This window comes from Amia ocellicauda, unplaced genomic scaffold (assembly GCF_036373705.1).
Source record: "Amia ocellicauda isolate fAmiCal2 unplaced genomic scaffold, fAmiCal2.hap1 HAP1_SCAFFOLD_56, whole genome shotgun sequence".
Taxonomy (NCBI): domain Eukaryota; kingdom Metazoa; phylum Chordata; class Actinopteri; order Amiiformes; family Amiidae; genus Amia; species Amia ocellicauda.
In genome coordinates this window covers 156,953-170,741 of record NW_027102986.1, presented here as the reverse complement: position 1 = coordinate 170,741, position 13,789 = coordinate 156,953, and the positions used below count along the sequence as shown (strand labels likewise).

The window sequence follows — 13,789 nt, the reverse complement described above, 5'->3', positions numbered from 1 at the left end:
CTTTCATATTTAAGTTGAATGTAGGCAAAAACATTCCAGTCACTCTGAAGAGAGAATACAGTTTACTGTTCGAATAAGTAGCCCCTGAATTGAAGATAAAAATCAAAAGTGCTGTTCGTAATTAGTTTACACTTTTACATCAGATGTCTTGTTTTTGCGTTCCAAATTGAGGAGTTGTGGCATATAATGTAAATGAAGTTACTTCACTAGTAGTGCGATTTCTACGTTGTGTATGTGTGTTTGTATATATGAACTCATACATTTTTTAAAGATTGTATTTGGAAAACAAATTCAGGTATAGCACGTGTCCCCCTTTTGAATGGGTTCTATATATAACATTTTAAAACGAATGGTTCTGTGTAGAACGCTATGTTTGGGGGTTCTTCATGTAACCCCTTTGAAGGGGTTCTACATAGAACCATAAAGGGATCCACCAGAGCGATTACTCGAGGAACCCTTTATGGTTCTGTGCAGAACAATTTCTTCTAAGAGTGTGGAGTGTCGCCACACAATTTCTCTCAGAGGGCTTTTGACCAATGGCAATCCAATCCTGAATGACGTCACCACTATCCTGTTGTACTTTATGGGAGAGATGTATTAAGTAGTTTATAATGAGAAGAATAACAATAATCACCTGTTTTTCATAGGTTTTGTATCCATGGTCTCCTTCATATTAGGAAAGGAAGTTGATCCATAGCCTACTCAGAGACAACTGAGAGTTGGTCTCTGAGCAGCAGCACAAAGGGGTCGAGTCTCTCAATGTCCGTGTGTTGGAGATATTCCACCATATTGGTCCCAGCCTTTAAAACAATGTTAAAGAAGATGTTAAAGATATTGTAGAAATATATTGCAGAAGAGCAGAACTACAATCACACTTTTTCAATGCTATTGCTGTTTTCTACCTCCCTGGTGAGGTACCAATGCGGGAAGTTTGAGAGAGTATTTCTAAAATGTGTATGATCCAATACACACAGTTATTTAAAAAGCTGACGTCTTGTACATGCTCACCAGAACCAAGCCTAATTAAATAACACATTTAATATTAAATAAGTACATGTGCAGTAGCCACTTGGACAATTACAGATCCCCAGGTCAAAACACAACAGAAAGACATGGAAGATCGTATTTTCAAATCACATCTGTGGCCCCCATAACTGTAATTTGGTATTAGTGGGTCAAAGGATTTATTTGGTTCAAGTGATAATAAGATCATATTTTGAAAACAAACACTACAGGATGTCATATTTAAAATGACTGTGAGTACCTTTCTTTAGTGACGGTTCTGAGGGGGGCAGGGATTAGTTGAGTGTGCTAATTGGAGCTGTGAAGTGTGCAGAGAAAATACAAATGTTTTCTTTTAATATGAAAACAAAGAACTTTTTTTTAACACCGACCTGGGATTGTGTTTCTTTCCAAGTTTCCTTATTGTTTCTGAGAAGAGACTGTTCACTTGCAAAGTGAACTGGACCCGTGTGACTCGCAGGTAAGGAGAGCCCGTGTTGAACTAAGATGGCTACAGTGAGTTTTCCTGGACAAAGCTCGGGCAAAGGATAGCGCAGAGTGCACCTGCACCTGAGATTGTGTTGAGAAGCTTTGTGATAAGAGCAGGTAAAGAGGGAAAAGAAACACAAGTATTTTCTTTGTTTGAAGAACACATTTTGTTTTAACTGAAACGGGACTACAACTTTTGAAAGGGAAATAGTTGCTAGTGCACTGTATTTTTATTGAGTTTATTAGAAGAAAAAAGCTTATATTTTGGACAGAACGAACTCATTTGGCATGCAACTAGCAGCAAACGATGTGAAGCAAACAAAACAGTTAGCAAGTTAGCAAGTTACAGTCTGTCCTAGGTCCTAGGTGCTTATGGTTGTTTATGGGTTCCCTTACCTTAGCCAGTGTCATGTACGGGTGTCCGTACCTTACTGGAGTGTTTGTTTTTATTATAATATATATACATAATATAATATATAATAATGTAATATTTCAGATAAATCGTCACAGTGAGTGACACCAGCATTATTGGTTTTTTGAGAAATAAAAAAACAGAATGTAGAGAAGAAAATGTTGGAAGGAAGTTGGGAGAAAGACTGGTCTCCGAAGGAGCACCGGGACTGGTGGAAGCAACAACAACCAGATAAGACAGAGAAAGGAATTGTGATATTGTGTCAGGTTGGTGAGAATCAAGAAAAGAAAATAACAGAAATGGAAGATCATCATAAACAGTAATGTGAATTGAGAGAAGAAGTTGTGAAAAATACGATAGAATTAATAGAACTACAAGGCAAATTAGAAGGGCAAGAAAAGTGGTCAGAAAAGGTGAAGGTGTAGGTGCGCGATGTGCTGCCGTGTTAGGAGCGCGTCGCGACACAGATCACTCCGAGGACGACAGGCCCGATTGGGATGATTTAGATCGCAAAGCATGGGAATATGAAAAAGGAGGTTTTGCTAGCGCTCCTCCCCCATATAATCCGGAATATAAATCAATCACTGATTTTGGTTATAATAATACATTGTATCCAGATCTGACCGCTCTGAAAACGGTCCCAGCTGCACCCATGCAAGTCAAAACTAGACAGAGTAAAGAGGAAGGTCAATCAATAGTCTATACGACTAAAACCCATGTCCCCTTCTCCCCAGGAGAAAAAGAAATGATATGGGCGTCCCTCCCAAAATTAAAACCAAACCAGGGTAACACAACTTTTTGGGATATTCTAGATGAAAAGATGGTTATTCACCTCCTTCACCCGCACGATGTACACATCATCGTGAAGGCTAAATGTCCGCCCAACATTTGGATACAGTTACTACGAGAATATCAGACCGGGGAGTGGGCTAATGTAGCCTCTACAGATGAGGAGGAAATAACAGAACTTTTTCACAATGGATCAAGAAAACTGAGATAGTGAAATAATGAAATAATCGAGTGGGATTATTTGACATTTTATTCTAAATAATCATAAGCTTAAATAATAAGTTATAAGGGCTGTTTGAGACACTGCAGGGTCAATAAAACATGCCACAGATCGGATATCTGAATTATCTTTAGATATCAATGTGTATGTGCTTTGTGTGTTTATGTATATGTATAGTTTGAAGGTGATATAAGGTAAATGTCTATGTTTTGGCAATCATTTTAGAATTATATTTAAAAATGTAACAACAGATTTATCATATTCATGAGGATCTTTGGCTCTATACAGAGTGCCTCAAGCATCAGAAATCAGAAAGAAAGACTATTATAAGAAAAGTAATCCAAAATATACATTGAATAAACAGATGGATAATAATAGTAATACATAAATAGTCATGGTGTCTCCACAAGAAGAACCAGAATTTGTTTGTTAAACATCATGTTATGGACAAGCTCTGTCAAAAGTCAAATTCAAGGAAACGAAAGGCTAGAAGAGAGCCTGGTGCAGCCCTGACAGCCTGTGAAAGCAGGAGAATGTAAACAGTCTGGTGACATGTTACAGTCTTTCAGAAAATGTTTGGTTATTGGTGCCTAGCATATAATACCTGAAATGAAAGTCAAAGTAGACCATGGTTTTAAGATGAGTGATGTAGGAAAAGGGTAAGATACCGCAGAAGTATAAGATTACAACTATAGAATAAGTAAGCTCAAGTAATATAAAATGCTTTACAGGAGAAAAGTAAGAATGGAAAGGGAGAGTAAAAGAGAAGGTGTCCTAGGATTATGGGAATCATTATTGAGATCAATGGCCTATTGGCTAATATTTTGTTAGGTACATATATGACTTCAATAAACGAATAATGGAGTGACATCTGTATAAATATAAATAAAACATATTGATAAAAAAACCTGAATACATTTCTTGTAAGAAATTAAGAATAGGAGAAAGAATAGCTGTTAGAATGCAGAGCAATGTTAACCAAAGTTGAAGAGGGTTTGAGTAAGTTGACGAGGGTCTGAGTAAGTTGATAAGGCTTGGGAAGCAGGAAAAGGTGAGTTTGATGTGTGTGAGACAAATGTGCTGCCACTTTTAGCACAGAGAGCTTCTGATGGTGATTGAATGAAACGTGGGAAAATAAATAAACTTGATGTAGGATAAATGAATAAATAATTGAATGAGATATGAGCCGCAGAGACCTCCCACATTGGAAAGTGGACTACAGCAGATAATCCTCTCCTCTCCCAGGGCAGGGTGATTAAGTGGGGACGCGTGTGAAGAGTGCAGGTGGACCCAGGTGAGTTGTGAAAGAAAGAAGAAACAAAAATAATAAGGCACGCGTGCAAACAATCAAAATAATACTAAGTGAATAACAAATTAAACAATAAAGTGAAAGATAATCAACACACAAAATAATGGCAATATAGAACCAAACAAAATACACAAGCCATATTGCATAAAGTGAAGTGAAATATAAATATAATAAGTAATGGTGATTAAGGAGCTAATTAACACCGTCCGTGACATTTACATTGGTTGGGTGTGTGTTTTATTGAAATACAAAATAATTCTATTTTTCCGAAGTGCTGAACTTTAATACAGTCTAGAAAGATTAATATTTTTTGTCTTGGGCTATATTATTATTACCATAGTTTTTCTATTGTATAAGTATCTTGGAGTAGAGGCATAGGTGGGCATGTGGGCAGAGGAGTAGGAAGGCCGGTCAAGCAAATAAGCTTGCTAAGGTACGCAGCAGCAGCAAGCAGCCCCCACATCCAGCCAGCCAGCCAGTCTGGCTGGCAGTGACTGAGTGGTTGACAGACGGCAAGCAACGGAATGTACGTGCTCTGTGATGTCATAGCAGTCAGCTGAGAGAGGCTCGTGATGTCATCGCTGAGCTGGCTGGCTGGCTGGCGGGCTGGCTGGCTCTGTGTGTGTGTGTGTTTGTGTGTGTGTCTGTTTTTCTGTTTGTCAGTCTGTCTGTCTGTCTCTCTCTCCCTCTCAATTCATTTGTATTGTCAAAAGCAATTGGACATACATACATTCATACATATATATATATATATATATATATATATACATACATACATACATGCTAGAAAGTCATTACTATGTTATCTTAAAGGCTAACTAAGCAGAACATATATCATTATCGAACAGAGTTCATAGGTCTATACATGGTATTAGGGAACAGGCACGTAGGTCATTCTGTTTGACATTGTCTCCAAGGTTCTCATTGTAAATAACAAAGAGAAATCAAACTACCTTATGGCCTCCTGACCTTCTAGCTTGACCTTATCTTTCTTAAGTATACAAGAGAGAAAAACAGTTGTGAGAAAAGAATTTCTAACTTTCCTTCCACACATACATACATACATACATACATACATACATACATACATACAAACCAGAGGCATGCAAAAAAATATAAAGAGGAAGAAAATGTTGTATAGCACATACAAAAGGGATGGTGATGAAACAAAATACATAGAATATGTTGAGCTGCAAAGAGATCTTAAGAGAGGGATCAGGAAAGCAAAGAGGGAAATAGAAAGAAACATAGCTCTTGGAGCTACAACCAATGCAATGAGCTTTTTTCAAAATTACAACAGCAAGCGGTCAATTAAGGAGGAGGTGAAACAGATAAAGGGCAAAAATGGAGGTATCTTGGAAAACGAACAAGATGTGGCAAATATTCTAAATGAGTATTTCACAGAGGTTTGTACAAAAGAAAAAACAGATGACATGCCACAGGTTGACAATCAATCCAGTCAAACCCTAAGAGAGATCAGGATAAATGAGGAGGAGGTACTAAAGGGACTAGCAGAATTAAAATCAAACAAATCACCTGGGCCAGATGGGATATTTCCAACAGTACTTAAAGAAATGAGGGAAATTATGTATAGGCCGTTAACTCGATTATTTCAAATGACACTTAGAACAGGGGATGTTCCCACTGACTGGAAGACAGCAAATTTCATACCAATCCACAAGAAAGGGGACAAAACTGAGCCAGGAAATTACAGACCAATCAGTCTCACCTGCATCACCTGTAAAATGTTGGAAAAAATGATTAGACAGAAAATAGAGGAGCATCTCAATGAAAACCATATTCTTGGTGATAGTCAACATGGGTTTAGACGAGGCAGATCATGTCTTACTAACTTAATACATTTTTTTGAACATGGAACTGCAGCTGTAGATCACGTGAAAGCATATGATATGATATACTTAGATTTCCAAAAAGCTTTTGATAAGGTTCCACACCAAAGACTGATCCTCAAATTGGAAGCTTTAGGCATTCAGGGTCATGTAAGTAGATGGATTATGAACTGGTTGATGTATAGGAAACAGATTAGAGGAGTCACTTCTAACTGGAGTGAGGTTGTTAGTGGAGTTCCACAGGGATCAGTACTAGGGCCTTTGCTTTTTCTAATCTATATTAATGATCTGGACTCTGGGATACTTAGCAACCTTGTCAAATTTGCAGATGATACTAAAATAGGTGGCTTAGCAGATACAATCTTGGCAGCACATGCTATTCAGAGGAACTTAGATAAATTCAGTTGTGGGCTGACACCTGGCAAATGAAATTCAATGTGGACAAGTGCAAGGTAATACATGCAGGACACAAAAATGTCCACTATAATTACACTATGGGAGGTACAGATCTAGATGAAGTAATGCATGAGAAAGACCTAGGAATCTATGTGGATTCACTTTCTCCATCCAAACAATGTGAGGAAGCAATACAAAAGGCATACAGAATGCTAGGGTATATCGTCAAAAGTGTAGAATTTAAAACAAGGGAAGTAATGTTAAGACTGTACAATGCGCTAGACCTCATCTGGAATACTGTGTACAGTTCTGGGCACCACACTTCAAGAAGGATATTGCTGCTTTAGAGACAGTTCAGAGGAGAGCAACCAGACTTATTCCAGGTCTGAAGGGAAAGTCCTACTCGGAGAGACTGAGGGAACTGAACCTTTTCACCCTGGAACAGAGGAGATTACGTGGGGACTTGATCCAAGTCTTCAAAATCATGAAAGGTTCCTCAAACCAGAGGAGCTTTTCCAGATCAGCAGGGACACACGCACCAGGGGACAACAAATGGAAATTGGGCTTCAAGGCATTCAAGATGGAAAGTGGTAGAAGCTGAAAGTTTGGGAACATTTAAAAATAGACTGGATAGGATCCATGGATCACTTAGATATTAATGGACACCAAACGAGCATGATGGGTCGAATGGCCTCCTCTCGTTTGTAAACTTTCTTATGTTCTTATGTTCTTATGTTCTTATGAATGTTCCCTAAGCATGTTTCAAATGTTCCCTAATTTATGTTACAAATGTGCCTTAGCACCTCTCTCTCTCTCTCTCTCTCTCTCTCTGTCTCAATTCAGTGCATTTGTATTGTCAAAGCAATTGGACATGCATACATACATACATACATATATATGGAAAATAAACAATATGTGTACATCTCTGCATTAATGGTGCCCTAACAGATGTGCAAGTTACATGACAGACAGACAGACAGACACTCACACACACTTTCACACACACACACACACACACACACTTTCACAGACAGACAGACAGACACACACACACACACACACACACACACACACACTTGTATACCTGACACGTATAGAAGACTGGATAGGGAGATATAAATAGCAATGGGGAGACTCTTGTACTTGGTGTGGCTCTATCCATATAGTGGGGCCAGCAGCCACTTAGCAGGTGTAGCAATAGAAGCTCAGCCTGGGGAGACTGGATTTAGCATTTCCTCTCCATTTTGATAAGTATCCATAATCATTTCTGCAAAATACTTCTATGATACCTATGTATGTTTTTTACTTGTACTATATTATACTATCAAGTATCAGTGTACACATACAATGTGACCTGTTACATTAATACAGAGGCCACGGAAGGCCAGATCAGTAATAGCCACTGTCCCCTGATATTACACTTTTTTACAATCACTTTGGCACTCATTTCAGAACCTTGATGTCATTTTTCAAAACTCTAGACACAAAACTCACACCCGATGATCAAAATGCACATTTTTCAATTGCTTGGATACAATACACATCAACCTCAGATCATTTGTTCATTGAACTAAAATGATACAACTTAACGTCAAAGTATTACCATTTCAAAATGCAATTCACACATTACATCTGAGATCACTGTCTATTCATTTCATTACAAAGATCTAACTATCAATTGATACAGCTGCTCAAAATGATAAGTGACTGTTGCATTACTCTTAATTCATAGTTTTATGGAAACTGACGAACAGTATTCCATGTTTCGATCATGAAAGTTTCAGGATAATGAGATCCATTGACACCAATAACCGAGGAGCATGAACCAGTTGGACTACATTATCTATGGATGTAATATTTCATCATCATTCATCATCATGTAGCACTTTTCCACACCATGTTTTCAGTGTGGAAGGAAAGTTAGAAATTCTTTCTCTAATACCTGTTTTTCTCTCTTGTATACTTAAGAAAGATAAGGTCAAGCTAGAAGGTCAGGCCAGAAGGTAGTTTGATTTCTGCTTGTTATTTACGATGAGAATCTTGGAGACAATGTCAAACAGTATGATTGAAGTGCCTGCTCCCTAATCCATGTGTTGATCTATGAACTCTGTCCTATAATGATATAAATTCTGCTTAGCTAACTTTTAAGATAACATAGTAATGACTTTCTGATTATAACCAGCTCTTTGATTTTTGTGTATAAAAGCTCTGACTGTTAAAATGAAGGCAGAGCGACTTTGGGATCTTCTTGAGTCACTGTTCCTCTCCACGCTGCGTGTATTAAAGGCATTGCAACTAACGCTCCAACCTGGTTGAAGATGATTGTTCTTCCACATCAGATTTGACATTACTGTATGTATGCAGGCCCTTGTAATTGCTTTTCCAATACTGCCAACTGGTTATTGATGATTGATTTCACATTGTGGTACGAGTATCGAGTGAAATGAGTGCTATCCACCCGAGCAACACAGTGATAACATGGAGCCGGCAGGTCATCCAGGTCACAATAGAGGTCAAGCAGTGGGAGGAGGAAGACGTGGTGGTCAAAGGAATGGAAGGGGACATGCACCCCTTCTGAGAGGTGGTCGTGGGCCTCGTCATAGAGGAGGGCTTAGGCCTCACCAGAGAGGCAGCCATGGGCCTCATTTGAGAGGTGTTGGGGGAACGTGGTAGAGGACAAGGCCACGGACCAGACAGCGGCAGCAACAGCAAATAGTGTCCAGTGAAATCCGAGAAATAGTTGTAGAGCATGTTGTAAATCATGGCATGACCATGACTGAGGCAGCTACAATGATTCAATCAAACCTCAGAATCAACTCAGGATCAGCTGTGGCCTCAATCATCAGAAATTTCCGTACTGAGAAGCGGCAAGTCTTCAGCATGCACTAAACATTAGGCTACTCTCAATTGTCAAATGACTGTATACTGCATACCAATGTGTAGCACAGAGTATAGTGTGCCTTTTGAAAGAAATGCAGACAGAGTGAAGCAGCTGATGACTGAGTATGTTCAGGTATGTTCAGTTTCAAAATGCCTCTTGTGAAAAATGGTTGTGAGAACCTGAACCTGAACACAGGGCTGATGGAAATTTAGAAGTACGGTAATCAATCCTTTGTTTTGCTTTTTACACTAAGCCAGGTGAGGAACACTGCAGTTGACATTTTACTGTAGTTTTGTTCGTTTTTGTAGCTAATTATTTTTGCATGGATTCAAAGAAACCTATGGTGTGATTTGATTGTATTGCATCAATACATTTCAGATTTTGTTCAATGATTCCACTGTGTCTGTAGTATTCTCTCTACTAGTCCTTTTACAGTGATGTATTTATGTGTAGTACCATAATGAAACATGTATCACATATTTTGTACTACAATATTTAATGATTGTACGAACAACTACACAGTGAAACTATCGGTATCTTCTGTGTTACTATGTTACTATGGTATTTCATGATAAATGAGTTATTTGAACCAACAAGTCTGCAAGTGCTAGGTTTCTTTAAAGATATGAATGCACAATGCAATGTTTTGAACATTGGACAGCCTGTGTTACAAGTGATGACCGTTTTGAGTTTTGTGTCTAGAGTTTTGAAAAATGACATCAAGGTTCTGAAATTAGTGACAAAGTGATTGTAAAAAACTGTATATTCATCCTATTTAATGTGCTCTTTTAAAATGTACTTTTCTTTTTTATGTTGCCATTTCTGTTCTACCAATGTTTCAGTTGTTAGCCAAAGATTGACAGAGTACATCTCATACACACAGGCCAGACAGCAAAGATTTCTTTTTGAAATTCAATTACAAATGCTGCATGAACTCATCAATACGATTAGAGCTCCTGAAAGCAATATAACTAACTCACTCTACAGCATCTCATTAGCAGTGAAAAGAAACCAAGAAAGTTGGGACAGTCGACTGTTTACCACTATGTAACATCACCTTTTCTTTTAATAACACTTATTAAGCACTTGGGCACTGAAGACACCACTTGGTTAAGTTTAGCAAGCGGGATTTTCCCCCATTCATCCATTATGCATTTCCTCAGCTGCGCAACTGCACAGGGCCTTCGTTGTCTTAATTTGCACTTCATAGTGCGCCACACATTCTCAATTCGGAGACAGGTCAGGACTGCAGGCAGGCCATGCTAGCACCCGCACTCTCTGCCTATGCAACCATGCGCTTGAAATCTGGGCAGAATGTGGTTTGGCGTTATCCTGCTGAAAAATGCAGGTACGTCCCTGGAAAAGACGATGTCTGGATGGCAGCATATGTTGCTCCAAAATGTGTACATCTCTTTCTGCAAAAATGGTGCCCTCACAGATGTGCGAGTTACATGACAGACACTCATACACACTGTCACACCCATACACACACAAACACACACTTTCACAGACAGACACACGCACACACACACACACACACACTTTCACAGACAGACAGACAGACACACACACTTTCACACACAATCACTTTCACAGACAGACACACACACACACTTTCACACAGAGACAGACACACACACACTTACATACATACATACATACATACATACAGTGAGGGAAAAAAGTATTTGATCCCCTGCTGATTTTGTACGTTTGCCCACTGACAAAGAAATGATCAGTCTATAATTTTAATGGTAGGTGTATTTTAGCAGTGAGAGACAGAATAACAACAAGAAAATCCAGAAAAACGCATTTCAAAAAAGTTATAAATTGATTTGCATGTTAATGAGGGAAATAAGTATTTGATCCCCTATCAATCAGCAAGATTTCTGGCTCCCAGGTGTCTTTCATACAGGTAACGAGCTGAGATTAGGAGCACTCTCTTAAAGGGAGTGCTCCTAATCTCAGCTCGTTACCTGTATAAAAGACACTTGTCCACAGAAGCAATCAATCAATCAGATTCCAAACTCTCCACCATGGCCAAAGAGCTGTCCAAGGATGTCAGGGACAAGATTGTAGACCTACACAAGGCTGGAATGGGCTACAAGACCATCACCAAGCAGCTTGGTGAGAAGGTGACAACAGTTGGTGCGATTATTCGCAAATGGAAGAAACACAAAATAACTGTCAGTCTCCCTCAGTCTGGGGCTCCATGCAAGATCTCACCTCGTGGAGTTTCAATGATCATGAGAACGGTGAGGAATCAGCCCAGAACTACATGGGAGGATCTTGTTAATGATCTCAAGGTAGCTGGGACCATAGTCACCAAGAAAACAATTGGTAACACACTATGCCGTGAAGGACTGAAATCCTGCAGCGCCCGCAAGGTCCCCCTGCTCAAGAAAGCACATGTACAGACCCGTCTGAAGTTTGCCAATGAACATCTGAATGATTCAGAGGAGAACTGGGTGAAAGTGGTCTCAGATGAGACCAAAATCAAGCTCTTTGCCATCAACTCAACTCGCCGTGTTTGGAGGAGGAGGAATGACCCCAAGAACACCATTCCCACCATCAAACATGGAGGTGGAAACATTATGCTTTGGGGCTGTTTTTCTGCTAAGGGGACAGGACAACTGCACCGCATCAAAGGGACGATGGACGGGGCCATGTACTGTCAAATCATGGGTGAGAACCCTAAGCCAGGGCATTGAAAATGGGTCAAATACTTATTTCCCTCATTAACATGCAAATCAATTTATAACTTTTTTGAAATGCATTTTTCTGGATTTTCTTGTTGTTATTCTGTCTCTCACTGCTAAAATACACCTACCATTAAAATTATAGACTGATAATTTCTTTGTCAGTGGGCAAACGTACAAAATCAGCAGGGGATCAATTACTTTTTTCCCCCACTGTACATACATATATATGGAAAAGAAACATTACAAGTATAAATCACAATAAGATGTAATAAAGTACAGATAAACAAAGTGTAATAAAATGTGATCTGTTTGAAAATGCAGGGACGTCACTGGAAAAGATGATGTCTGGATGGCAGCATATGTTGCTCCAAAATGTGTACATCTCTTCTGCAAAAATGGTGCCCTCACAGATGTGCGAGTTACATGACAGACAGACAGACAGACACTCACACACACTGTCACACCCACACACACACTTTCACAGGGAGACATATACACACACACACACACACACACACACACACACACACACTTTCACACAGAGACAGGCACACACACACACACACACACACACACACACATACATACATACATATGGAAAAGAAACAATACTTTTATAAATCACAATAAGATGTAATAAAGTACAGAAAAACTAAATGTAAGAAAATGTGATCTTTAATACACACAAATATGTATGGCTGGTCGGATGCGTCTTGGACTCGGGTTCCTCTTCATTACGTATAACGCTTTTGCCTTTTGCTAAAGCTTTCCGTGGAGGGGATCGTGGGTGAGTTTGTACCATTCTTGGGGGGCTCTGCCTTGTTGGGGCGGAGCTGTGATCCAGGTGAACAGCAGATCGGGCATAGGTGGGCATGTGGGCAGAGGAGTAGGAAGGCCGGTCAAGCAAATAAGCTTGCTAAGGTACGCAGCAGCAGCAAGCAGCCCCCCCATCCAGCCAGCCAGCCAGTCTGGCTGGCAGTGACTGAGTGGTTGACAGACGGCAAGCAACGGAATGTACGTGCTCTGTGATGTCATAGCAGTCAGCTGAGAGAGGCTCGTGATGTCATCGCTGAGCTGGCTGGCTGGCTGGCTCTGTGTGTGTGTGTGTCTGTGTCTGTCTGTTTTTCTGTTTGTCAGTCTGTCTGTCTGTCTCTCTCTCTCTCTCTCTCTCTCTCCCTCTCAATTCAATTCATTTGTATTGTCAAAGCAATTGGACATACATACATACATACATACATATATGTAGCGTAAGGTACACTTATACATTTCAATTAAAGAAGTGAATTCATAGTATCACCTTATCACGAATCCTGGAGTCTTGTAGAACTCAATTTCTGTAATAATTGGACGCAGACACCAATTCCAAAGATATAAATTGTCAAATTTATTTAAAAACAAAGACTAAATGTAGCACTACACTAATTATACAAAAGGGAAAAACTAATTAAAATTCAACTCTAGATCAACAAATCAAAGACAAATCACTTCCGTGACCAAATCAAAGACCATGGGATCCCATAGGATAACACACAAATCGTTAAACAAAAAAGGTTATAAACACATTGACTACAATACCGGTTAGTAATTCTAGGAATCACTAAGAAACAGTTGAAAGTGCTAAATTGCAGTTTCAGAAGATGAAAAAAAACTGTAACTGATGGGATATGTAGTACTTTATACTCGAGTGGTCTATGCGATTACACCCTGTTGGTGTTATTAAGAACGGCAAGTACCAGAAT

The 13,789-nt window shown here is 39.3% G+C and overlaps 1 non-coding gene across 1 annotated transcript; it reads left to right on the top strand.

The window, feature by feature from the left end:
• The first annotated feature begins 12,765 nt into the window (after positions 1-12,765).
• Positions 12,766-12,880, top strand: LOC136738570 (U5 spliceosomal RNA). The gene has a single exon (XR_010812650.1). It is a non-coding gene; the product is annotated as a U5 spliceosomal RNA (small nuclear RNA).
• Positions 12,881-13,789: the final 909 nt, after the last annotated feature.